This window comes from Globicephala melas, chromosome 8 (genome assembly GCF_963455315.2).
Source record: "Globicephala melas chromosome 8, mGloMel1.2, whole genome shotgun sequence".
NCBI classification, from domain to species: domain Eukaryota; kingdom Metazoa; phylum Chordata; class Mammalia; order Artiodactyla; family Delphinidae; genus Globicephala; species Globicephala melas.
Window position 1 is genome coordinate 46,465,128 of NC_083321.1, and position 25,350 is coordinate 46,490,477.

At 39.0% G+C, this 25,350-nt stretch overlaps 1 protein-coding gene across 3 annotated transcripts in view; it reads left to right on the plus strand.

The window, feature by feature from the left end:
• The first annotated feature begins 7,412 nt into the window (after nt 1–7,412).
• The window catches only part of STK33 (serine/threonine kinase 33), a 170,507-nt gene continuing 152,569 nt past the window's right edge, over nt 7,413–25,350 (plus strand). For all 3 annotated transcript variants that reach the window (XM_060304439.1, XM_070046252.1, XM_030831317.2), the window contains exon 1: nt 7,413–7,779. The gene's annotated coding sequence lies outside the window, so the exon portion shown is untranslated. The remainder of the gene's footprint in view (nt 7,780–25,350) is intronic.

The window sequence follows — 25,350 nt, forward strand, 5'->3', positions numbered from 1 at the left end:
TGTAAATGAAGTTCCAGGCTGTGAACTCCCTTAGACATAGCCAAAAGATGTTTGAATGAACCAGTCAAACTTCCAAATGAATGGTGTTTTTAATCACTGAACCACTGCAAGACTCATTATTAGCTTTCGTTACTCTTTTGGCCAACTTTGGTAGGAATCCTTGAAGACCGTTGACAGTAATGGCTGTCTTGCACTCACAGGTAAGTGAGGCAGTGAAGCCTAATGGTTAGGAGCACAGACTCTGGACCAGAACAGCCTGGATGGGACTCACACGAACCAGCTGTGTGATCTTGGACAAATCACTCCAGCACACTGTACTTTTGTTTCTTTGTCTGTAAAATAAGGATAATAACAGTACTTATCTCATGGAGCTGTTGTGAGGGTTGAATAAGTTAAAATACAGAAAGCATTTGGAACAGTGCCTGGAACAGAGTTGATAACATTAGGTGAGTGAATATCACCTGTATTTTGTGAAAACTAAGACACCAAGATGCTGGCACTCTCTTGGTCCTTCAGGAAGACTTTTACACGTCAGGACTGCTACCTGGCTGACAGCAATAGTAATATGTAATCAATTATGCAACCCAATTTCAAAGAAGTTTAAAAAGTGAAAACAGTGTGGGTTTTAGAATCCATGAAATATAAAGTATTATTTAGTTTTTTTTACTTTACTCTTTAAGTTGAGACATAATTCATATACCTAATATTCACTTTTTAAAAGTGTAAAATTCAATGGTTTTTAGTATATTCACAAGGTTGTTCAACCATCACCACTGTCTAATTTTAGAACATTTTTATCACCTCCAAAAGAAATTCTATACCTGTTAACAGTCTTTCCCCATTCCCTGTTCCCAGTCCCTGGCAACCACTAATTTACTTTTTCTCTATACAGACTTGCCTATTTGGGACATTTCATATAAATGGAATCATACAAGATATGGCTTTTTGCATCTGGCTTCTTTCACTTAAAATAATGTTTTCAAGGTTTATCCATGTTGTAGCGTGTACCTGTTTGTAGCCAAATACAATTCCATTGTATGGATATACCATTTTTTGTTTATCTATTCATCATTTAATGGCCATTTTGGGTTTCCATTTTTGGCTATTATGAATAATGCTTCTATGAACATTTGTATATAAGTTTTTTGTGTGGACATGTAATTCCAGTTCTCTTGGGTAGTGGTCATATGGTAACTCTATGCTTAATTTTTTTTTTAATTTTATTATTATTTATTTTTGGCTGCATTGGGTCTTTGTTGCTGTGCGTGGGCTTCCTCTAGTTGCAGTGAGCGGGGGGCTACTCTTCGTTGTGGTGCGCGGGCTTCTCTTTGCGGTGGCTTCTCTTGTTGCAGAGTACGGGCTTCAGGCGCCGGGCTTCAGGAGTTGTGGCACATGGGCTCTGGAGCGCAGGCTCAGTAGTTGTGGCACACGGGCTTAGTTGCTCTGCAGCATGTGGGGTCTTCCCGGACCAGGGCTCGAACCCGTGTCCCCTGCATTGGCAGGCGGATTCTTAACCACTGCGCCACAAGGGAAGCCCTGTGCTTAATTGTTTAATAAACTGCCAGACTATTTTCCAAAGCAGCTCTACCATTTTATATTCCCACCAGCAATGTATGAAGGTTCCAATTGTTCCACATCATCACCAGCTTATATTATTGTCTGTCTTTTTGATTCTAGCCATCCTAGTGGGTATTAATTGGTACCCCACTATGGTTTTGATTTGCATTTCCCCAATGACAAATGATATTGAGCATCTTTATATGTGCTTATTGGCTTTATGTATATCTTCTTTGGAAAAATGTCTTCAAATTCTCTGCCCACTTTTACATTGAGTTATTTGTTTTTTTACTGTTGAGTTGTAGGAATTCTTAATATATTTTAGATACTAGACTGTTGTCACTTATAAGACTTGCACATATTTTTCTCCCATTTTGTGGGTGTCTTTTATTTTCTTGATAGTCTTTTGAAGCACAAGTTTTAATTTGATGAAGTCCAATTTATCTATTTTTTCTTTGGTTGCTTTTGCTTTAGATGCCATATCTAAGAAACCATTGCCTAATCCAAGGTCTTGAAGACTTATAACTGTGTTTTTTCTAAGAGTTTTATTGTTTTAGCTCCTATGTTTAGGTCTTTGATCCATTTTGAGTTAACTTTTGTATATGGTGTGAGGTACAGGTTCAAATATACTCTCTTGCAGTTTCCCTAGCATCATTTGTTGAAGATTATCCTGTCACCCATTGAATTGCCATGGCACCCTTATCAGTTGTTCAATGATGCATGGATTTATTTCTGGACTGTCAATTCTATTCTGTTGTTTTATATGTCTATCCTTATGCCAATATGACAGTCTTGATTACTAAAGCTTTGTAGTAAGTTTTGAAATCAGGAAGTGTGAGTCCTCCAACTTTGTTCTTCTTTTTAACACTGTTTTGCCTCCTCTGAGTTTCTTGCATCTCCATATGAATTTTAGGATCAGATGGTGAATTTCTACAAAAAAGGCAGCTGAAATTTAGATAAGGATTGCATTGAATTTGTAGATCAATGTGGGGAGTATTTCCATCTAAACAATATCAAGTCTTCCACTCTATGAACCATTAATTTAGTTTTGGCATGTACTAACCTGAACTCTATTAGTTTTATCTGAAAAGGGGGCTGGGTCAGACATCCACAGTTGATCAGAAAAACTGAGTTAATTGCTAAATATTTATTTCTTTTTGAGCTGTGGGGATAAGGTACAGTTTTACTTTTGTCAAGGTAGGAGAAGAGAAAAGTGGAAAGACTTTGTATAAATTGGTAGAGCCTACCAATAATCAAAGAGCTATCATTAGGATAAAGTTACATTTTGCATTATACACTTTTCAAAGACATGTCCCCCAATTTAAGAAATCTTAATATAACACATAATGATTTAAAAATATCATAACTTATCTTATAGAACAGAAAAAATATGGAGTGATGTTTTTGTGATATAGAGTCTTTTAAAAGTCTTTTGAATAACAGATAAATTGTAATTAATGTGTAAATCAACTGCTTCTTGACTTATGAAAACTGAAGTCCATCTCTTCCCTCCAAGACTTTGGTATTTTTACTAACAGGGTCAACAAACCCTGGAACAAACTATCTAATTGCTTCTATGTTTTGTTATATTGACAGACTTCGATTCTGATCTCTCTTAAATGTCAAGCAATTTGATATTGCATTGTAACAATGACGTTACCATAGAGTGTTTAAGTAAACAGCATATAACACTTGTTGCCAGTGGTGACGTTGATAATTACTGGACTAGAATGAGAGCCGATTGCTGTGCAGTAATGAGCCCTGGAATAGACTGAGCTCCCTTGGCAGTGTCAAGAGTTTGTTGTTCTTAGGAGTCATGGTATTGCAATCCATCACCTCACTGAGAACTGATGACTTCAGACATGGTAACCAGCCGGGATATTTAAGGTAGCTGCCTTGAGCCACTGGAAAACTTCAAGAAACTTTCTGTCTAAGGCATTTACATAAAGGGTTCCCCAAGAAAACCCAGTAGCTCTATGAACATATTGTAAGAAGTTATGTTTTACTTCCTTGTGTAATTTCTCTGATTCTTCCCTATAAATATTGGTGACATTTGCACATCAGAAATGAATATTTGTCTATCTGTCAGCCTATCTACCTATTTATCTATCCGTCTATATATCAACATGTTCTACAAAATCTCTTCTTTCCTTCTTCCTGCGCTTCCTTTATTCATTCTTTCATTTACTAATGCCATGGTTTTTTTACTAAATAGCTACTAACTGTCAGCCACTGTTCCAGGTACTGGGAGCAAAGCAATAAACAAAGAGGCTGGGTCCCTACTGTCTTGAAGCTTAACTTCCAGTGAGGGAAGAAAGAAAATAAATCAGCTTGTCTTAGATGGTGTTCAGTGCTCTAGGACAACAAAGTAAAGTAATGTGATAGACTGTGGGAGGGACTACTTTAGATAGGGGGATCAGGGAAGGCTTCTCTGAGGAGGTGGCATGTGAGCTGAGATATAGATGATGAAAAGGAACCAGCCTTGTGGAGGTATGGGGGCAGAGCCTTATAGGCAGAGGAAACAACAAGTCAAAATATCTGAAGCAGCTTAAAATAATACAGTCAATACAATGAAGAAAAAAGGTAGAAATGAGGGAAGAGAGAGAGAACAGAAGAAAGTTGTAACACTGATATGCAAGCAGTAGAGTTTGACAAAATTAATGTTGAGCTGCAAATTTGGTTCCTGTCTTCCTAGAAGCGAAGGTGAAAAGGGAAAAGTGATCAATTTCATGGTTTTCTTTCTTTATAAGGAAATCAGTTTTTCAAGGAGAAAAAGATTTTTTTCCCTGACACTCAGGATTGAAATACATTAAGGCATAGAGTGATTGTATGTTAGTATGGATCCACCCCCACATTTCCCCCAAATGTCCATGTCCTAATTCCTGGAAGCTGTGAACGTTACTTTCTGTGCAAAAAGCACTTTGCAGAGGTGATTAAGCTAAGGACCTTGGGATGGGGAGATTATTCTGGAATTTCTGGGTGGACCCAATCTAATCATTTGGGTCCTTAAAAGCTAAGAACCTTGGGCTTCCCTGGTGGCGCAGTGGTTGAGAGTCCGCCTGCCGATGCAGGGGACACGGGTTCGTGCCCCGGTCCGGGAAGATCCCACATGCTGCAGAGCGGCTGGGCCCGTGAGCCATGGCCGCTGAGCCTGCGCGTCTGGAGCCTGTGCTCCACAACGGGAGAGGCCATGACAGTGAGAGGCCCGCGTACTGCAAAAAAAAAAAAAAAGCTAAGAACCTTCCTAGCTAGAATCAGAGGGAGATGTAACCTCAGAAGCACGGTCAGAAAGATGCAATATTGCTGCCTTTGAAGATGGAGGAAAAGGGCCATGAACCCAAGGGATGTAGGTAACCTCTAGAAACTGGAAAAGGCAAGGAAACAGATTCTCCTCTACTGACACTGATTTTAGTCCAGTGAGTTCTGTGTCAGACTTCTGACTTATAGAACTGCCAGATAATACACTTATATTGTTTAATCACCAAGTTTGTGGTAATTTGTTACAAAAGCCATATAAAACCAATATAATTAGGTTCATCTTGGTTGCAATAACAGAAACAACCATTTGAACCAGCATAAGCAAAAGAGTGCATCTTATTGTAAAGATTTGGAATATTACGTGGAATTCAAAGGCAGGAATGCAGCTCATTTCAAGAAATAAAATGATCAGGAATGGAAAGCTGTCACAACACTTTTGGTCTCTTCTCTCCTCTTTGTGAATCTCTTTCATCCTTCCTGTTCTTTTCACATTTTTCCTGCAACTTGGTTTTCCGCATTTCTCCAGGCCACATGATGGGAAGGCATGTCTGTGGATAGCTTCTGACTTTCAATATTACAGCATTCTATGTTTCTATGTTAGCTACCTAGATTTAGAAAAACTAAAATCTCTTAGTCCTAATTCCAAATTCCTGGGAGAAAGATGTGATTGCATTGGCTCTGGTACTGCTATTGGAGCAATAGACTGTGGACAGGTGGCCTAGTTTGTCTGAGGATTAGGGCTAGTTTCCAGAAAAAGATATCTGGCTATACTGCTGATTTTTTATTTTAATTTTTTAGATTTTTTTTTGATGTGGACCATTTTTAAAATCTTTATTGACTTTGTTACAATATTGCTTCTGTTTTATGTTTTGGTCTTTTTGGCCGCGAGGCATGTGGGATCTTACCTCCCCGACCAGGGAGCAAACCCGCACCCCCTGAACTGGAAGGTGAAGTCTTAACCACTGGATCGCCAGGGAAGTCCCTATACTGCTGATTTTAAAATGCAACGTGCAACTCATCTAGGGGTCAATAAATCATTTAACGGGTGGAAGCCAGCATTAAAAAGCAATAAAATGCATGTGGAATGGGTAATATTTTATAAGACTTGTTTTAGTTATTAAATGTGTAGGTACCTGTGTACTGGGTGATAATGTAAAACATATTTCTTTTGGTGGATTATCGTCCAAAAAACTTGAAAAACCCTGGGCTGGGCAATATGGTAGGATTCTGCTACTGGGATGTAAAAAACATCATTCTTAAAATAATCCCTCCAGTAAATTCAGAGGTGTCATGCGTATCTTTTTTTAATAGCATCTCAATATAAGCAGATGGCATAAGGGTAAAGCATGACTTGGTAGAGACAATTTTGTAAGGGTGAAAAAAAGTGGTACAAACAGCTTTTTGATGGTCTGGCTTAATTCAGGATAAAACATAGCCCAGTGGTTCCCAATCTAGCTTTGTATCAAGCTCATATGAAGATCTTTTAAAAATGGTTTCATGAGATTTATTTAATCAGAATTTCTGGAAGCGTGTCCTGTGAATCTGTATTTAAACACAAAGCAAAACAAATAGAACTCCCCGGATGTCTCTGATATGTAGCAGGTTTGGAACTCACTTGACCCAGAGACTATGTAGAGGAGGGGGTCATCTTCATGCCTTTCAAACAATTCTCCGGCACTGTAGTTTCTCTCCACCAGGCTTTTCACAGGCATGAGAAAGTGGACAGTTCCAAGTTATTTCTTGGTAAGGCTGTGGCGTGTAAGACTACCTAGCTGCTGACTAAAGGCAGATCCACACACTTCACAGCTCAATGAAGCAGATGGTAGAGTTTATCTTCTTTTGTTGGACATTGTGGCACTAACACTCATGTTTGGATAGAGGCAGGGTTGGGGGAGAGAGACAGAGAGAAAATTCTTGCAGGCTATTCCAGACCCTTGTTAGACAACAGTTCTGTACTTCTTCAAAACAAAGTCTGGCCAATACCCCAAAGTTCTAGAGTACAGGACATGGTGGGGATTATTTTTGTGTTCGGAAAATTTGCAAAACTGAAGTTACCGGTTGCTTAACCACGGCCATTATGAGTTTTCAGATGAAGCTGACAGGAGGAACCCGTTGCCAAAGGTGGACTTCTACCTCTAAGCAATAAAATGAATCGACCTGCTGTACCAAGTTCTTGGCTATTAATCAAATAAATTTTAGAGGACATCTGCCTGAATAATTAGGCTAGTATCTGGAGAGTTGAGCCCACCCCTCGTCCCCCCACCCCCGCGGCAGCTGCTAGAGAGCAAGACCCGTGTCCACAGAAGCCATTCCTAGTTCAGGTCAGAAATACATTAGCATACAGCTGGAGCCCGCATTTCTAGCCTCTATTGCAGGGGGGCACGCATTCAGATGGTTCCACAGAGATTTGTGGCTAAAACCTATTCCTGGTAATTGTCATTTGATCTCTCAAGAGCCTTCTCAGCGCCTCCGTGGGGACAAACACCCTGCACTCCGGGGGCCTTCCCCCCAGCACTGATACTCATTTCCCTCACTTTTAGGCCAGCTCGGAACCCAATTCAGTGCGAGGCTTACAGCCCCAGCTCCAACCAGCTGGACCACGAGGCCTCGGGTCTGAGCGAGAATACTAGCCTGGACATCACCTCAGTAGTGTGATATGACTGTTATAAAGTGTAACAGGTCTGCTTCTCTGTCCCCGAGACAGGCTTCTCAGGTCCATCGCTAAGAGGAGCTGCTCGCGGGAACGCCTCCGAACGCACCTGGGAGAACCCTCCTCGCCAGCCCCACCGCACGGAGAAGGGCTTCGCGCCAAGCCGACGCGCTTTGTCCCAACGCGGCCCCCGTCCACCTCCCTAAGGCTGCCCCGCTGGCCGAAAAGTTTCTCCAGGTGCGGAATTCCGGACTTGGCGACCACCAGCGCGGAGTGTGCGCGCCAGTTGGGAGCCAGCCCGCCCGACGGCCTGGGTGAGTGGCCCCTGGCGTTGCGGCGCAGGGCGGACCCCGCGGAAGTGGGCGGGAGGCTCCGGGGTAAAGCCGACCTGGCCGTTGCTATGGCAACGCGCAGGCGAACGGGCAGCTGGGCCTCCGTTGACCAGTCGGCCGGTGGACCCCGCCGTCCCTTCCTAGTGTTTCCCGGGGCCCAGACGTTGGGACCTCATTTCCCCCTGAGTCGGTGTTTGGGGTGGTCCCTGGCTGCCCGGTTCATCTCCACCTTCTCACCTCGACCCCACCTTGGGACGTGAACCTTTTTGAAATTTAAAGCGAATTTACTCTAGGGTAAGTGTAACACATCCTTAAAAGTTCTGAAGTTGCGTTGTTTTTTTGTTTTTCCTTTCTCTCTCTCTTTTTAATTTCCTAGAGCCTGGCACCTAGTAGGACCTCATTATTTGGTAGTTCTTACAGCACTTAGTGTAGTTGCTTGCACACAGTGGATGGCACATTTGAGGAGATAGTATGGCGTAAGAGCAGCCTCTGTGTAGACAGGTAATTTAAGCGCTCCACCTCAGTTTCCTCATCCGTAAATGCAGACCACATTTTCTCACCAAGTGTTGTGGGCTCCAAGGAGCCTGTATGTGAGACTGCTTTGTGAACAGTAAATATCAAGCACTCGGCGTTTAGTTGTAACGGGTGTTTACATGCTGCACGTGGTTTGATTCCTCCTGTCCCATATCACCAGGCAAGGGGGACCTTCTCTTTTGTCTAATCACCAAACAGCTCCAGTATTCAACCGGAAAATGGGGTCCTGCATCGGAAGAGGGCTCTGCCAATGGAAATAAACATCAGCAGGTTTTGAACCTAAACTTTTTTTGTTTTAGACACTCTTACAGGCTCCCCCGCTTCAAATTACAGCTGCTGTGCAGATGCCTCACATATTTAAATTTCTAGCTCATGTAAATCTCTAGTGAATCACAACACCATCCGTTTAGTTTGCAAGCCAGAAGTCTTGGACACTCTTTCTGTGTGGAAATCATCATCAAGCTCTGTTTATTTTACGTTCAAACCAAACTCAATTCCATCCACTTCTTTCTGTCTCTACCACTGTCACCCTGGACCAAGCTGCCATTGTCTCTTGCCTGGTCTCCTGTTATAGCCTCCAAACTGGTCTAAAGGTATTCACCCTATCCTTTCAGTATTCTTGTCTGTTCTTTGCCCTGTAGCAAGACTAATCTTTTGAAAATTAAAATTTCATTACGATACCCTTCTTCTGCCCCCCTGCCGCTTAAAATCCATCAGGATTTCTTATCGCTCTTAGGGTAAAAGTACGACTCTTTAATGTGGCCGATAAATTGGATGGCCATATATTTTATCATATAGACCAGGATACCTTTGACAGTAAAAGAGAGTGCTATTATTTACACTGGGACTGTTCCTAAGGCAAACTGGGGCAAATGGTTACTCCACCTATAAGGTCCTGTAGCATCTACCTCCTCTCCAGCCTTATCTTACACTAGGCTCTCCTGGTTTTCTGTGTTCCAGTTACACTGACTCTGAATCCTTTGTCTCCATTTTCCCACCTACTACAGGGCCTTTGCGCATGCTCTTCTCCTTCCAGGTATGCTCTTCCCTCTTCTCGTTAACTCTTGCTCATTCTTCACTTCTCAGGTCAGATGGTTCCTCAGGAAAACTGCCACTGACCAGTCTGTCTAGGATAAGCCCCCTTAGGGTATAGGCTCTTCTGACACCAGTTACCTGTCCTTAGTAGCATTGTCCCAATTTTAATTTTGTCTGACACATAGTATGTAGTTAATAAATACTTAAATATTTTAATTATAAGAATTTCCCCATGCCATTAAACAGGCTCTCAAAATAACCATGGTGGTTAAGAGCACAGACTCCAGAGCCAAGCAGATGCATAGATTTGAATTTCAGCTCTGCCACAATTCCTTATATGAAACTCGCGGGGCTGTCTGTGCTTTAAAATTCAGAATTTTTCAGATTATAGAAAGGCAACATGGTGTATAAACTGCATCCCTTCTAGTGGGGTCTGGGGCAGCACTCTGTAATCAAATGCATTAAGTTTTCTTTAGCAAGATAACTTCACTCAAAGTGGGGTAAGTAAAGACTATACATACTTTTGCTTCAGTTCAGGTCAGGTTTTGCCAACAAATGAATTTGCCACAAATTTATGGAGAACACGTGGTGTTCAGAGCTTTTTGGATTTTAGAATTTCAGAAAAGGGCATGTGAGTCTGTGCCGGTGTAACCTTGAACGAATTACATAACTTCTCTGTGCCTCCGATTTCTCAGCTGTGAAATGGAGATGATACTAACACCTACATACCTCACAGTTTCCATTTATGTTGTTGGAGGAGTGAATGACTGAATACATGTTAACTGCTTAGGACAGTCAGTGGTCCTTAATCAGTGCTATAGAATAGTCAGCTCTTACTATATCATTTTTATTGGCTCCATAATAATCCACACTGTGGACAAAGCATAATTTATTTGCAGTTTACTTACTGTTGGATAGTTACATTTCACGTACAAAAATGTAGAGAGGAATATCTTTATACTTAAATATTTTGACTAGATTTTTGATTACTGAAGATCAATTCCTAAAAATGACATTGCAGGGTCAAAGGGCAGAGGAATGCTCTTCACACATGCTGCCACCATTAGAAAGAGTATACCAGTTTACCATCCTGCTATCAGTTTTATGACACCTGTGTTAGCATTATTATTTTTTAAAAAAATCTTCACAAATTTCACAGATTAAAAATAGTACCTCATTTTAACTCACATCTTCCATTATTAATGTGTTACAGCATTAAAAATCTTATTAGCTATTAGATTGCCTGCGCAAGCTCTTTGATGGTTTTTATATTGGAGTCTCAGTTTTTTTCTTAATTGTTTAATTGTTTGATTTCTGCCTCCCTAGCGCAGGCAGAAGCCAATATGTTGGGCTTTGGCTGGAATTAGTTGGATAAGGTATCCCTGGAGCCTGGGGTGAGTTGTTACTTGCCTGCAGGTTACAGAGCAATGTAGAAAGCAGTGTTTCAGAGGCTGGATCTTGGGGAAAATCTGAAATCAAGATCAGGCTGTTTATCTGAATCTCCTGGCTAACAGGGCTGAGAAGAAAAAGGGCATCCGGGTAGGAGGCAAAGGACTAAGGCAGAAGAAAGGCACAGTGATCATGAAAGCTGGGAGAAAGAAGCTGTAACCTCTTTTTTTTTGTAGGGACCTAGCAATTTCTTGTACGGATGAGGAGGGGAATGCGGGACAGGGTAGGGGGCACTTGTCTTGGCCAGATGCTGATTTGTGTGAACTTTTTATAGAGTAAGAATATTATCCCTTGCTTGTCATATTGGGGCATTTCTCCTACAGTTGCCTTTTCTTTTAATTTATGATGGCTTTTCATTTATAGAAATTAAAACAATTTTATGTTGTTTACTTGTTAACCTTTTCTTTTTTGATTCATTGCTTTTTATGCTTAGAAAGTCTTTTTCATGCAGAGACCAGTTAACAAACTACATTTTCTTTAAAAATGTTATTTTGTGATGTCAGCAAATCAAGGAAGAGTTAATGAAAGTGAGAGAGAATTGAGTAGTGTGATTTCCAATAAAAAACCTAAAAGATGATGATGTAAAGGGTGATGCTCATGTCATCTTTATGTCTCCTTGAAGATAGAAGAAAAGAGCTTATACTGCTGTAAAAGAAACTGACGAAGACTTTTTCTGACAGTCTGTCATAGATCGTGAACTTGTAGAATGGTATCCTTAGAGACTTTCAGAAGTGTCCTGAAAGAGGAAAAGATGTGATCTCTGAAGAGATTTTCTACTTCTTTTACCCATCTGATGATTCTATATAGTATTTCAAGCACCCACAGTTGTTACATTCTGAGAAATTATTTCCCTGTTTTTAAAAGAGGCTTAAAAAAGGGAAAATGTAATGTAGAATTAATTGCTGACCTTCTAGGCATTGGTAAGTTAGTGTGCTTTAATATGTGCTTCAGAAAGAACTTCCCTTCCTACTGAGCTCCAATAGGGATCAGTGAGGTGAATTGTGTTTTGCTTGATCTGTCTTAGGGTTCCAGAATGTGAAGAGTAAACAACTTATTATTAAACTGTATCAATATATCTTTTTCTTAGTTTATTAACTAAAATAAATCTTAGGGTGCATGAAAGATTAACCACGTCACAAATTTCTGCAGTTTTATTAACCCGAAGTTGTTTTATTTCAGGAAGGTTTGTAAGATGAGAGGCAGTAACTTTTAGAATTAATCAGAATATCCTTTCTACTTATGATAGACTAATTATCTTTCTTAATAACCATTGACTTTTCAGTTTGACTCTCAATAAGGGTGTGGTATAACATCAGGAATAAAGCAAGAAAAAAACAACTTTATTAATGAAGATAAGTTGATTTAGAAATACTGCTACTGTTTGCCTTAGTATTTGATCTAAGTTATGTAGTAGATATTATTAACTATATAAACGTTATTCAACAAGTATTTATTGGGTGCCTACGATGTTCCAGGCATAGTTCTAGAATATCGTCTTATGTTTTTACTTTTACATTGTATGTGTACAAAGTTTGCTTGTGATTCAATATTCTTGACATGAACTGTGTTCACCTGGAAAAACTGGTCATTTGGACTCACACATTCATTCAGAGAATCTGAGAAAAGCCTTATGGAAGATGTTCATCCAGTCTCTAAGGTTGAGATGCTGGTAATTGAAAGTTCTACTCTGTTACTTTGTCGTTATCATGGTGGAATGCTTGTCTGCAGTGACAGAGCTTGCTGGGAGAGAATCCATTTACCATTTACCAAAGGCAGGGCGTCTGAGGCTCAGTTTCTTATACTTGAATTCTTTCAAGTCTGTTTGCTGTCAGCAAATCTAACATAGAGGCTCTTATATCTGCTCCAGGGAGCTCAGCTTACAACCAGCTGAGATATTGGGAAGAAAGCAAATATTTATCCTTGGACGTTTTTCATGGAATCAAATTAATCTTTCCTCTCAATCTTCTTTATGTTGCTGTGCAGTTTATGGCAATAAAATGCAATACTTCTCATATTTGTTATTATGAAAGTAAACACCAATGTCCAGCAGTGATTTTCAAGTTAACTTAATTGCTTTTCTGTTTTATCTCTTTGATGGTACATGTTATAATGTGTACACTTAGCTCATTTTTATACTTGCAGCTCACCTTTTTTTATTGAGATATAATTAACATACCATATAATTCATCCTTTTAAAGTGTAAAATTAAGTTTTCAGTATATCACAAGGTTTTGCAATCATCACCACTATCTAATTCTAGAATGTTTCATTGCCCCCAAAAAAGAAACCCCACATCCGTTAGCAGTCATTCTTCATCTCCCCTCCCCCAGCCCCTGGCAAACACTAATCTACTTTCTTTGCCTATGGATTTGCCTATTATTATGGGCATTTTATATAAATGGAATCATACAGTATGGGCCCTTTTGCATTTGGCTTCTTTCACTTAGCATGATGTTTTCAAGCATCATTTCTGTTGTAGTATGTGTTAGTCCTTCATTCTTTTCTGTAAACAAATAAAATTCTATCATATGGATATACCACATTGTTTTTATCCATTCCTCAGTAGATGGCAATTTTGGTTGTTTCTTCTTTTTCTTTTTTGCTGTTATGAATGATGCCGCTATGAATATTTGTGTGTAAGTTTTTGTGTGAACATATCTTTTCATTTCTCTTGAGTATTTATCTAGGAGTAGAATTGCTGGTCATACAGTAACTCTATGTGTGACTTTTTGAAGACTGCCAAACTGTTCTCCAAAGTGGTTGCACCATTCCCATCAGTAATGTATGAGGAGTCTTTCCATACCATCCCCAACTCTTTGTTATTGTCTATCATTTTGATTATAGCCATCTGAGTAGGTGTGAAGTGGTACCTCATTATACTTTTGATTTGCATTTTCCTGATGACTAATGATGTTGAACATCTTTGGCCATTTGTATATCTTCTTTGGAGAAGTATCTATTTAACTCCTTTATTTTTTTAATTTGGATTCTCTTTTTATTCTTGAGTTGGAAGAGTTCTTTATATGTTCTGGATATTAGACCCTTATCAGACATATGATTTGCAGACATTTCCTCCCATTCTGTAGGTTGTCTTTTTGCTTGCTTGGTAGGGTCTTTTTTTTTTTTTTTTTGGCCTCCTCGCCCTGTGGCATGTGGGATCTTAGTTTCCCGACCAGGGATTGAACCCATGCGCCTTGTAATGGAAGCATGGAGTCTTAACCACTAGACTGCTAGGAAAGTCCCTGGTAGTGTCCTTTGAGGAACAAAAGTTTTAATTTTATGAAGTTCAATATATCTGTTTTTACTTTGGTCGTTTGGCTTTAGATGACATACCTAAAAAACTATTGCCTAATTCAAGGTCAGATTTACTCATATGTTTTTTTCCTAAGAGTTTTGTGGTTTTAGCTCTAGTATTTAGGCCTTGATCCATTTTGAGTTAATTTTTATATATGTGTGATGTAGGTGTCCAAATTAATTCTTTTGCATGAGGATAACCAGTTGTCCCAGGACCATTTGTTGTACACCTCACGTTATTTGTTTAAGTCAACTTGTGAGTCATGTTTTGGGGAAACAAAATTTGGCTGATTCCTTGTCACCTCAGTTAGATGCCACCATCCTACACAGAAGGCATTCTAGGCAAAGAAATACCTGTATTGCTAGTTAGGACTTTGGTTACCATTTGTATGTAGGCTTATAACTTTGTGAATAGGCTTGCAGGGGATGTGTAAGCTTCAGGGCTGCTTCCCCCTCTAATCTAAGGCCTCTCAAGTAGACCCACATAGCTCTCTCCTTGCCATCATTCCTCTGAATTATAACTTGATTGCCACTTGACCTGTTGGGGAACGGGAAGAGTAAAAAAGGCGTTGGAGAGGCCCTTTATAAGCTGGAGAGGTCCTACAATTTTCCTTCCAGACTCATGGGAGGAACATGGGAAGAGTTGTGAACCTTTCGACAAGGAAAAGAGGGGTATTCTCAAGGGAAGGTAGAGCTTTTTCACCTCTTCATACTTCCCATTGAAAGCTCTACCCTCTGGAATCATGACCTGATTGAGCCTCGGCTTGTTTCAGAACTCCTTTTCCTTGGAATGGAGTGATAGGGAAGGGAGAATTGTGTTTCTCCCAGGGATTCATGTGTGCAGTGTGGGAAAAGATTAGGATTGGGGTCAGGTTCACCTGAGTTCAAATTTTGTCTCTGCATCTCTATCTTTGGTTTCTTTATCTGTAAAATGGGGATTATAATCCCAATTTCCCAGGATTATTATGAAAAGCAAATCAAATATCATATATAAGTGCCTAACAAATTTGTAGCTCCTCAATAAATGCTAGTTTCCCTTTTCTCTTTTCCAAATCTTCTGGGAAATTTGTATAAGTACAGTTTTTTAAAACTCCTTAGAATCTTAGCACTGGAAGGGACCTTCATACTCATGACTATATCACTTTGCTGAATCTGTCAAAGCTCTTTTCATGTTTATTCACTTGATTTATTCAGTTGGTTTTCATTGGTCACTTCGTGTGTTTCAGGCACTGTTCTCTGTATGTCTGTCATTAGTCAGTAGAGAAGAGATAAAAGACATACATGAGACAAAGCCTGGCACATGATTGTCACCTTACTTATCCTACTTCCCTATGTTTGATTCATTCACTTACTAAATTAAGAGCCAGACTATGCTAGATTCTTGGAATATGAAGATACAGTCTTTGAGAGCTTACAGTCTGTTTTGGAGGGAAGCAAACCAAGAAATGATCATATCCCATGGGAGGTGCTGGAAGAGACACATGGATTGGTGCTATCAGAGCTGGAGGAGAGTACTCCCTGGTCTGCTTGGGGCAGTCAAGGGAGGATGAGCAGAAGGGGAAAGGAATCTGAGGCCGGATGAACAGCAGGCCCAAAAGCCTGGAGGTGGGGAAGAGTGTAGGTCTTTAAGGAAGCTGATATCCAGGGGAATAGTAGAAGACAATGACTGACAGGCCAGCAGTGCCCAGCTTTACAAAGAGCCTGTTATGCTGGGCTGAGATTTGAGGTCAGTTTGGATGGAGAAGACAGAAGCATAATTTGTAGTTAAGAATTAACAACTGTCTTGGCTTTATTCTTCTTATGTTAAGCCTAGCTTAAAAAATTCCTTTTCTTTGTCTTTTGTCTTTAGCATTTCCCCCAAGCATCTAATATTTTGGGCTTTTGCCATCTTGCTTCTCTTGTTATAGCATCCTGCCACTTTAATATCATCCTAGGTTACTTGCCTGTCTACTTTGGGATTATGATCTTATCCTCATGGAGAGCTCCCGCTGTGGCTATATACTCTCTGGAGGAGTCTCTGTCCTGTTTGCCCCAGGGCTTAGTCAGAAACAGGAAAGACCCATTAGGTTGGCTGAGACCTAGTGGAGAGAGCGCTATTGGAGAAAGGCCAGGTATAGGGGAAGGCCCCTGAACTGGAGGTGCTGTCCCCTGGTGTTTCTGATGTTCGCATAGTCATAGCCTCTCTTCTGATCTTCTTCCATAGTCACTTACTGATTGGCTCTGCGCCAGGGCTGTGGCTCTCAGGTCCCTCTTGCTTGACTTATGCAGAGTAACTGAGGGGTTGAAGAGTGGGGCTCAAGAGGCTTCATCTTGTTGGGGGCAGCCTCCTCCCGATAGCCACTCATTTATCCCCTCAAGACACAGTCTGAGCTGGCCCGTCAGACATGAAAGAACATGTCTGAATTTCCAGAGGTCACTTATATAGGACTTTGTTCTGAGATCCTCCCTATATTATAAGTCATTGAAGGAACTGGCCTTGGAAAGAAGATTGGTTAGGGCGGGAAAGGAGGGTATGACAGCTTCTTTCAAGTATTTGAAGGGTTGTTCAAGTATAGAAGACAAGGTACCAGATTTTGGTCTTTAATTTTGGTCCTCCTTCTTACTAGCATTTTTTTTTCATCTAAATTCCTTTCAGCCTAAAATAATTCTGTGATTCAATAAATGAAGCAGGCAGTGACTATACTGATTAGATCAATAGATTCTGGAGGCAGATTGAGTGGCAGTGTTTTAGCTTTCTGAGCTCAGCCACTAGTGAATTGAAATGGTAATAGCTGTATTTATTATACTCAGAATTGAATAAGTAATTAATAAGCCATTCCTTAGCCCCATATTATCTCTGTTTTACAGACTAATTTTTTTCAGTAGGATTTTCTTAATTGTATCAAATGTTTCATTCCTAGAATGCTTAACATGTCTGATTCGTATAATCTCCAGGGAAACTAAACAGTCTTAATTACATCCAGTATTTTGATTTCATTTGATTCTTTAGATGAGATTAAAAGTAATTTATTTTAAAGGCTATGACTATATATAACCGTGCTTATTGCAAATTTAGAAAGTTTTGGTCATATTACTTTAGCATTACCAGTTCTCAGGTAATTTAGGTTGTGGACTAGCACATAGTGAGGTTTAATTTCTTTCAGAATGAATAGCTTGATGACACTCTATTTTAAACTCCAACCCCCCCCCCCCACTTTTCTCATCACTGTTTTTGGATCGCATTGATTTATATTTTCTGTTTATCTAGCCATTTCCATTGTATACGTTAAGACTTGCTCCCTAGGAAGCAGAGGGTTCTTTGGTTTGACTCTTTCCCAAATATCTATTTCCTAGTGAATAAATGTTGGTAATAATTTGTGGAGTATGATTTTTAGTTCTAGATGCCGTTTTTTAATAGAGATACTGGCAAACTGAATTTCACCAAGAGGAGACTGAAGTGCCTGGGATGGTTAAGGGTCTTTAAATGATATAAAGGACAGCTTAGGGTATTGGGGATGTAGAAAAGATGCCTAGCCTCTAGGAAATATGACCAGGGGGAACATGTTCATTTCCTTCATATCTAGAACACAGAGACCTGTTAAAGATGGACTAGGAATATCTGTAAGAACAGACTAGGTACTACCTGACAGGAGGATTTATAGGGAGATAATTTTGGCTTGATATGAGGAGAAACATCCTGTCACTGGAGTCTGATGAAATGAGCTTCTTGGGGAAAGTAAAGAATGGGCTCCCTGTCGTTGGAAAACTTATAACAATGTCCATGTCAGCATCCATTAGATCTATGAAAGAAATTCCATGCTGTATCAGATGTCCTTTGATGTTCTTTCCAATTCCAGGATTCTGTGATTGCCTGATACTATGACATGGCTACTTTTCCATTCTAGGTTTGCTTCAGTGATTTATATGATTGATTTTAGATTCATGATCATACCATAGCCAAGAAGACATGGTGGATAAAAGCTGCCTGACATTAAATTGCTTTTGTAGATAATTCACAAAGTGGATATATATCTCATGCGCATGTATACTTATACACATATTCATACATCTGTTTTATATAATTGAGTGTTACTATACTTTCATAGTTTTGTCCTCTGTTCCTACTGTTATAAAGCGTATCAAGCTATATGCTGTAGAGACTTCTGAGTCTCATAAGAACATTTTGTTTTTTGAACATTTATTTATCAAACTGATTTAAAAAATACAGTTGTTAAGTCTTCAAAATAAAGCCAAAAAAAGAGCTTTTGTGGAAGTGGGAATTAAAAACTGGTGATTTTATTGTGAGAGTATTTGAGAAAGATCTATAAATAAAATAGTATGGACATTCAATTAGTGTCTTAGATATTTAAGAATAGGAAGTAGGAGCACTGTAGTCATTTTGGAAAATTGTGTTTTCAGACTCCCTTACTGATTGGATTTTTGAGTGCAGTATTAGTGGTTTCAAATGGAATCACAATTCATTGCAATTCTGACCTGGGGTAATAGATATGGAGGTAAAATGAAATCCATCTTCCTGAAGAAATACTGGTTTTAGGATATGATTAAACTGATTTTAAAAAATAAAGCATTAAGTGCAAACCACTAAGATTTCAAAAAATACTTACAGGTCCCGTGAAAGAAGATTTAATGCATTTAGCTTTCAAACAGTTTGCTCATTGTGGATGAACTGCCTTTAAATTGATGTGAGTTATCATGCCAATAAATTAATAAAAAAGGGGAAGTTACATATCTTCTGTCTGGAATGAGCTCAGCCTTCAGGGACAGATGGTTCTCTTTTGGAATAGACCTTCTTCTGAAGTGATAAGGCTCCATCTAAGTGTTGGGTTTCTTTTCCAAAGTCTTTAGAGAAGTCTGTTTTCTGGGCTGAACCTAAGCACAACGTGGATGCTATTAAAGCTTTGATTTGGTATTATGAAAAAGAAAGTCACTGTGCTGGGAGAGTTTCCCTGGTGGGAAAGATACAAGTTTTATAGGACTTTTAGAATTCTTTTGTACTTTTCATTGCATATGTGATGATAGCAGATTACATCTCTCTTCCACGAACTCTTACACAGCCCAGGCTATTGGTATTAGAGTATATGGGGAATGTCTTTAAGTTTATTGGGGAGCAAGGTAAATTCTTGGCATCTTGGGGAATGAACAGATTGTCTGACTCTGTTAAAAGCAAATCTTCCACATGATAGTCTTTTCTTCTAACTCCAGCCTGCATACTGTGTAATGTAAATAGTGATATTTAATGTTGAAATAATGATTTTTCAAATATTTGAGTATCTGTTACAAACACTGAACAAATGAATTTTTCACTTCATGTTTGAACATTTTAGAGTCATGTCACTAAGTGAAAATACGACAATGAATTTCTGTTGAGAATATCCAACATTTTTCTCTCCCCCGATAGTAAAACATCCTCATGCATCTTTCTCAAAATATTAATAATATTGGTCATGGACAACCATTTTTGAAGTGTTTGAATCACTTTGACTTCTTAGACACCGAGTGGGGCATGGAACAATTTTTTTATTTTTCTCTTCCCATTTCTGCTCTTCCCCCCTCCTCTTCCTCCTTTTCTTTTTTTGGGGGGGGGGCTCTGTGCTTCTACATAGGCTACATAAAGAAGTCTACATGGAGCTCCTTACTCTGTAAGCTTTCTTGTAGACTGCCATTGGATGAGAATGAGTAGTCCTTATTTCTGTTATTAATTAATATTAAAGTTCACTGAATTATCTGCATGTTAACTTTTAGAAATTTAACTTCTTTCAGGCTTCTTTTCCTTACATCTGTGGGAGTTCTCTACCACTTCAACTACTACCTTTCGACATACTTGAATAAATAGATTGCTCTTTCTCTCCCTTTCTCTTCCTTCCTTTTTCTCCTTTCCACAAACACCAAAAACCTACTATGTGCAGTTATAGCCTTAAAGATACAATGATGAATTAATGATACCACCTCTGTCTTCCTGAGAGTCTGGTGGAGGAGAGGTACTTAAGTAATACGATAGAGTGTGATAAAAGTAATACCAGAGCTGTGTATAAATTGCTACCAGGTACAGAGGATGGAGAATCTTACTTTGTGTATGGAGGTGGGAAAAATAAGAGAATTGAAAATTGACTGTTAAGGTAGAGGTGAGATTGAATATTTATTAATTTTTTACTTGTCAGTGTGTTTAATCTGCATGGATTTTAGGCGTTGATTTTTCAGTTCAGTGTGGTAGAACTTACAGTTGGCCAGGAGATTGAAGCATGTATTTTATATTTTTAAAAGATTTCCTATGATAGATTTTTTTTTTTTTTTTTTTTTTTGGTTTCCAGAGGCTTAGCAGGAGATGTATTGTTGCTCATGATTTCTTGCCTCTGTATTACTGGAAACTATTTCTACCTATATTCTTCAGAGAGGTCTCTTTTGCTGTTTCCCAAAGATTCTGACCTGGTCACTGGACAGTCATAATGATTAGATTCTATGTCATATTGAGTGTCTCCGTAAGACTTTCAACTTCTGTATTTATTAGTATTTTATTTACTTGATTTACTTTAGTTTAAAAAAATCCTTCCACTTAATGTTGCTTGCAAAATATTCATGAACCTGCTGGAGCCCCATTTGTGATATTAATTTATTCAACAGATATTTAATGAAGCACCTGCCACGTGGCAGGCATTGTGGTGAGCATTAGGATAAAAGCAAGATGTGGTCTCTACCTTTGTACAGCTTATAGTTTGACGGGGGAATATAGATAAGCAAATAGGCAGTTGAGAAAAATGCTCTGATAGGGGAAATATATGGTACTGCTTGAATCATAGGAAGGGCACCTAATCCAGATTTGGGGGCCAGGAGATATGTTTTTTGGATGAAGCGGCATCTAAATTAAGACTGAAGGGTAGGTAGCAATTATCCAGGTAAGAGGTAGAGTGATGGGGCATGGTGTTTCAAGCAGAGGACATAATATATCTAAAATCCTGGACCTGAGAGGTGTGGGACCTGAAAGAATTTTAGGAGTGGAAAGAGTGATGACAGGAGCCTAGATGGCGGGGTGGGAAGGTAGATAAGAATGAAGCTTGAGACCATATCACACATATCATATTGGGCTCTTTAAGCCATGTTAAAAAAAATCTAGACTTTAATTCAAAGTAATAGGGAATGATTGAAGGGCTTTAAGTAGGAGAACGGCATACATAGATACACATTTTAGAAAAATCATTTTGACTGCAGTTTGGAGAATATATTGGAGAGGGCTAGAAATAAAGAGATCAATTAATTGGAGGCTGGTATAGTAATCTAGGTAAGAGGTATTGCAGTTGTACAGTAGGGAAATAGCCATAGGCACAACGTGACTAAAACTTTTAAGTGGGATGGAGAATCAGATTGATTGGACATTGGACTGTTTTGATTTTCTGTCTTGATGAAAAACTTTTGGATTTTACACCACTGTGGAACAAATACCTTATGACATTAAAAAAAAAAAAAAAAGATGCTTCTGTTGGAAATAGTAGTGTATACTATAAAGTGTACCAGACATTATTCTAAGCACTTTATATTAATTCTTTTGCACTTTATAATGATCCTATGAGATAGCTACTAGTATTTTCTCAACTGGACAGATGAGAAAAATGAGACATAAGTTCAGTAATATGCCCAAGGTCAGAGAGCTGGTAAGTGCCTAAGCTGGGATTTGAACCATGCTATTTTGGTGCCTGGGTCAGACCTCTCAGTCACTGCTCTCCAATCCTGGAAGTCTGGGGGACTAGGCATGGGCCCTCTTCTCCAGTTCTCTCTCTTCTCCTACTCTACATCCATTCTGAAGAGAAGCGGATTCATTCTATAGATAGTTAGAGGTAGAAGCAGGATTGGTGGATTTAGGGAGAGGGAGGAGAGTAGCATCACTCTTAGATGTATGGTTTCCCATGTGGGTGACGGTGGGACAATTCACTGAACTAGGGGTCCCAGGAGGTGGAGGTGGAAGAGCAAGTCCAGGCAAGGGTTGAGGGTGGAGGAACGAGGCAAGGTAGTTACTGCCGTGAATATGTTACTGCTGTGAACATGTTGAATTTGAGGTGCTTGTAGGTCATCCTTGTAGATACAATCAGTGTGGGCCTAAGTTGTTTGCTATGGCAGTAGATAGAATTCAGAGACCTGGGGCTACCAGATCCAGGGAAGCTGCTGTGAACAAAGTCTTGGTTGGCATAGGTAAGAGCCTTCTAGGTAAGGGAAGAACAGTATGCTTGATGACGTCCTGGTAAGAGACACACTTCCTGTCAAGACTGTAGGTGAAATGAGTGCTGAAATGAGAAGATCTGAAATCTAGGCATTTTTATTTTTTCTTGTAAAGCATGTGGCCTTTGGCACGTCACTCCTCTTCTTTGGCTTTCATTTAATTAATTTATTATTTAAAAATCATTTAAATTCATATTTAATAGGTTACTCGTCAACTAAAAATGTTTATCTACAAAAGAGGAACAAAAATGCCTGCTCTGCTTGTTTCATAGTTGTTGAAAAATTAGAATGTCCTTTAATGGACCTTCTGTTTCCAAGATGCAATTCCAGGAATTGAGCTAAAGTGTTTGAAAATACTTTATAAACAGTAAAGTGGGAATACAGATATAAATTGATGGCATTTGGTATTTAGTAGAGTAGAGATTATATGGACATGTCTGTATATAGTGGCAAATGTGCAGGGGCTTCTAACTGACTTTCTTATGAAATTCAAAGTCTTTAGCTAATACTTCAGTGTCTGGGCCAATCTCTAGTGGTTATACAATGGACATAAATGGTTGGATGCTGTATCTTTTTGAAAGAGGAACTAACAAAATTTGCTCACCGAGAATAAGAGAAAAAATGATTGATGATCTTTGTGACTTTCAAGTCTACAGTACCATTTAAATAGAACATTGAATAATAATAGTTTCCAGGAACTGTGCTAAGTGATTTATATACTTGATTTGCTCTGATTCTCACAGTAACTGTCATTACCCCCATTTTACAGATGAGGAAACTGGGGCTTGGAGAACTTGCCTAAGGTCACACACTAGTTAATGGTAGAGCTGGGACTTAAACTCAGGTCTTTTTATCTACAGAGCCTCTGCGTGTAACTACCACACTATATATTCTTTTAAAGGTTAATTATTTTTTGAATAGATAATAATTGTGTTTGGTACATAGTTTAAAAATAGAAGGATATATAGTGAAAAAGTCTTCCTTTTGTCCCTGTCCTCTTGACACTTATTTTCCTACAATGACTATCCTTTCAGAGATGTATGAGTCTGTATAAATTAAATATATAAAATATACATATATAACATTTAGTATATTATATATAAATATATTTAGTGTATAACATTTAGTATATTATATATAAATATAATTTCACCCCTCTTTTATACCTTGATTTTTTTTGCCTAACAATATCTAGGAGATTGTTCCAGTTAAAAAAAAGTCTTTTCATTTTTCAATTTTTGCATAGTATCCCACTGTATGGATGTACCACCAGTGCTTTATCAAAGGGCATTTGAATGTTTCCAATATTTTGCTAGCAATGCTGTAATAAATAACTTTGAATTTAGGTTATTTTGTACATGCGTGAGTCCACTGTGCCTGATAAACAAGAACCGAAGGGATTGCTCTGAATATGGTGAAATTCACAATAGGAAGAGCTCTATTTATTACTAATATGGAAGTTTTTAAAATTCCAAGTACAGGTGTATGATAAATCAACAAATATGTGAGTGCTTTTCCATCAGCAGGGCTCTACATCAAGCACTGCAATCATATATATGTAAAAGCTTGCAGATTTCAAAAAAAAGTGAGAAAAGAGAAGGTTATGGCATAGTTGACTGACTTAGAGTGAGAAACGTCTGCATGTGAGCAGTCATTTACTCAACAGAGTGAAACTTTGATTCCTAAAGAAAAGTGGCTCATTACTGCATGGAAAGACTTCCCTGGAGAAGCACTGATGCATTTGACCTTTATGATTATGGTAGGATTATGGTATGATTCTTGTTCAAGAAATTTGCCATATAAAAATGGCTGTAATGGGTCTGTTGCCATTGAGTATATCCAGAAAATGGGCAAAAGGGAATTTTAAAGATTCGTATGTGAAATGAAGAGAACTAAAGTAAGCTTGTGTGGAAAGACCTGCAGAGCTGTCAGATGGAGAGGCGTGCGAGTGGAATACATACTCACATCTTCATAGCTTCTGCACTGGTAGAATAGAAAGTGACTAGGGGACTTCGCTGGTGGTGCAGTGGTTAAGAATCCGCCTGCCAATGCAGGGGACACCGGTTCAAGCCCTGGTCCAGGAAGATCCCACATGCTGCGGAGCAACTAAGCCAGTGCACTACAACTACTGAGCCTGTACTCTAGAGCCTGCAAGCTGCAACTACAGAGCCCGAGTGCCACAACAACTGAAGCCTGTGCACCTACAGCCCGTGCTCTGCAACAAGAGCAGATGAGAAGCTCACACACTGCAACAAAGAGTTGCACACTGCAACTGCAATGAGAAGCTCGCACACTGCAACAAAGAGTAGCCCCCGCTCGCCACAACTAGAGAAAGCCCGCGCGCAGCAACAAAGACCCAAAGCAGCCCCCCCCCAAAAAAAGTGACTATGAAGATAAACAGTAATATTACACAGTACTTTTACTTTTCTGCTACTGAGTAGGCAATTACTATTTTTCAGGAGTGGTACTAGATATTTTAAAATAATCATGAAGAGTATAGAAATATATTAATATGCCCAGATAAACAAGTTTAAGGAGGGTGACATGGTAGAATCAGGAAACATATCTAAGATTATTCTGCTTGTAGCGCATGATAAATAGTAAATAATAAATGAAGTTTGTGAAAAGTCATATAGGCTTTTGAAATTAGAGGCAAGACTGAGTTTGATTTGCTCTGTAATATTCTAATTTATTAATTATGCATTGGAATATCTTTGTTGATTTTTCTTTCTGGCTGTTTTCTGTTTCTTAGCTATTAGCTCTAGAATCTATAGTTAATGAACTTTAGAATGCAGACTAAAGTCACTTTAATTGTTGAAAAAATTAAAATCTCTTATCCAGAAATATAACTTAGTTTATTTGTATTGTGTTTCATAGATAATTATTGCATGTAACAGAGTGATGCTATTATATTTTTGTAGTTGTATCATGTAAGCTATTATAGTACTCTCTGTTAACTCTGTACTAGATTTTTTGGGCTCCTGTCCTCCTGCATTTTCTAAATGAATCTTCCTGTCCTACAGCCTCTGTGCTGAC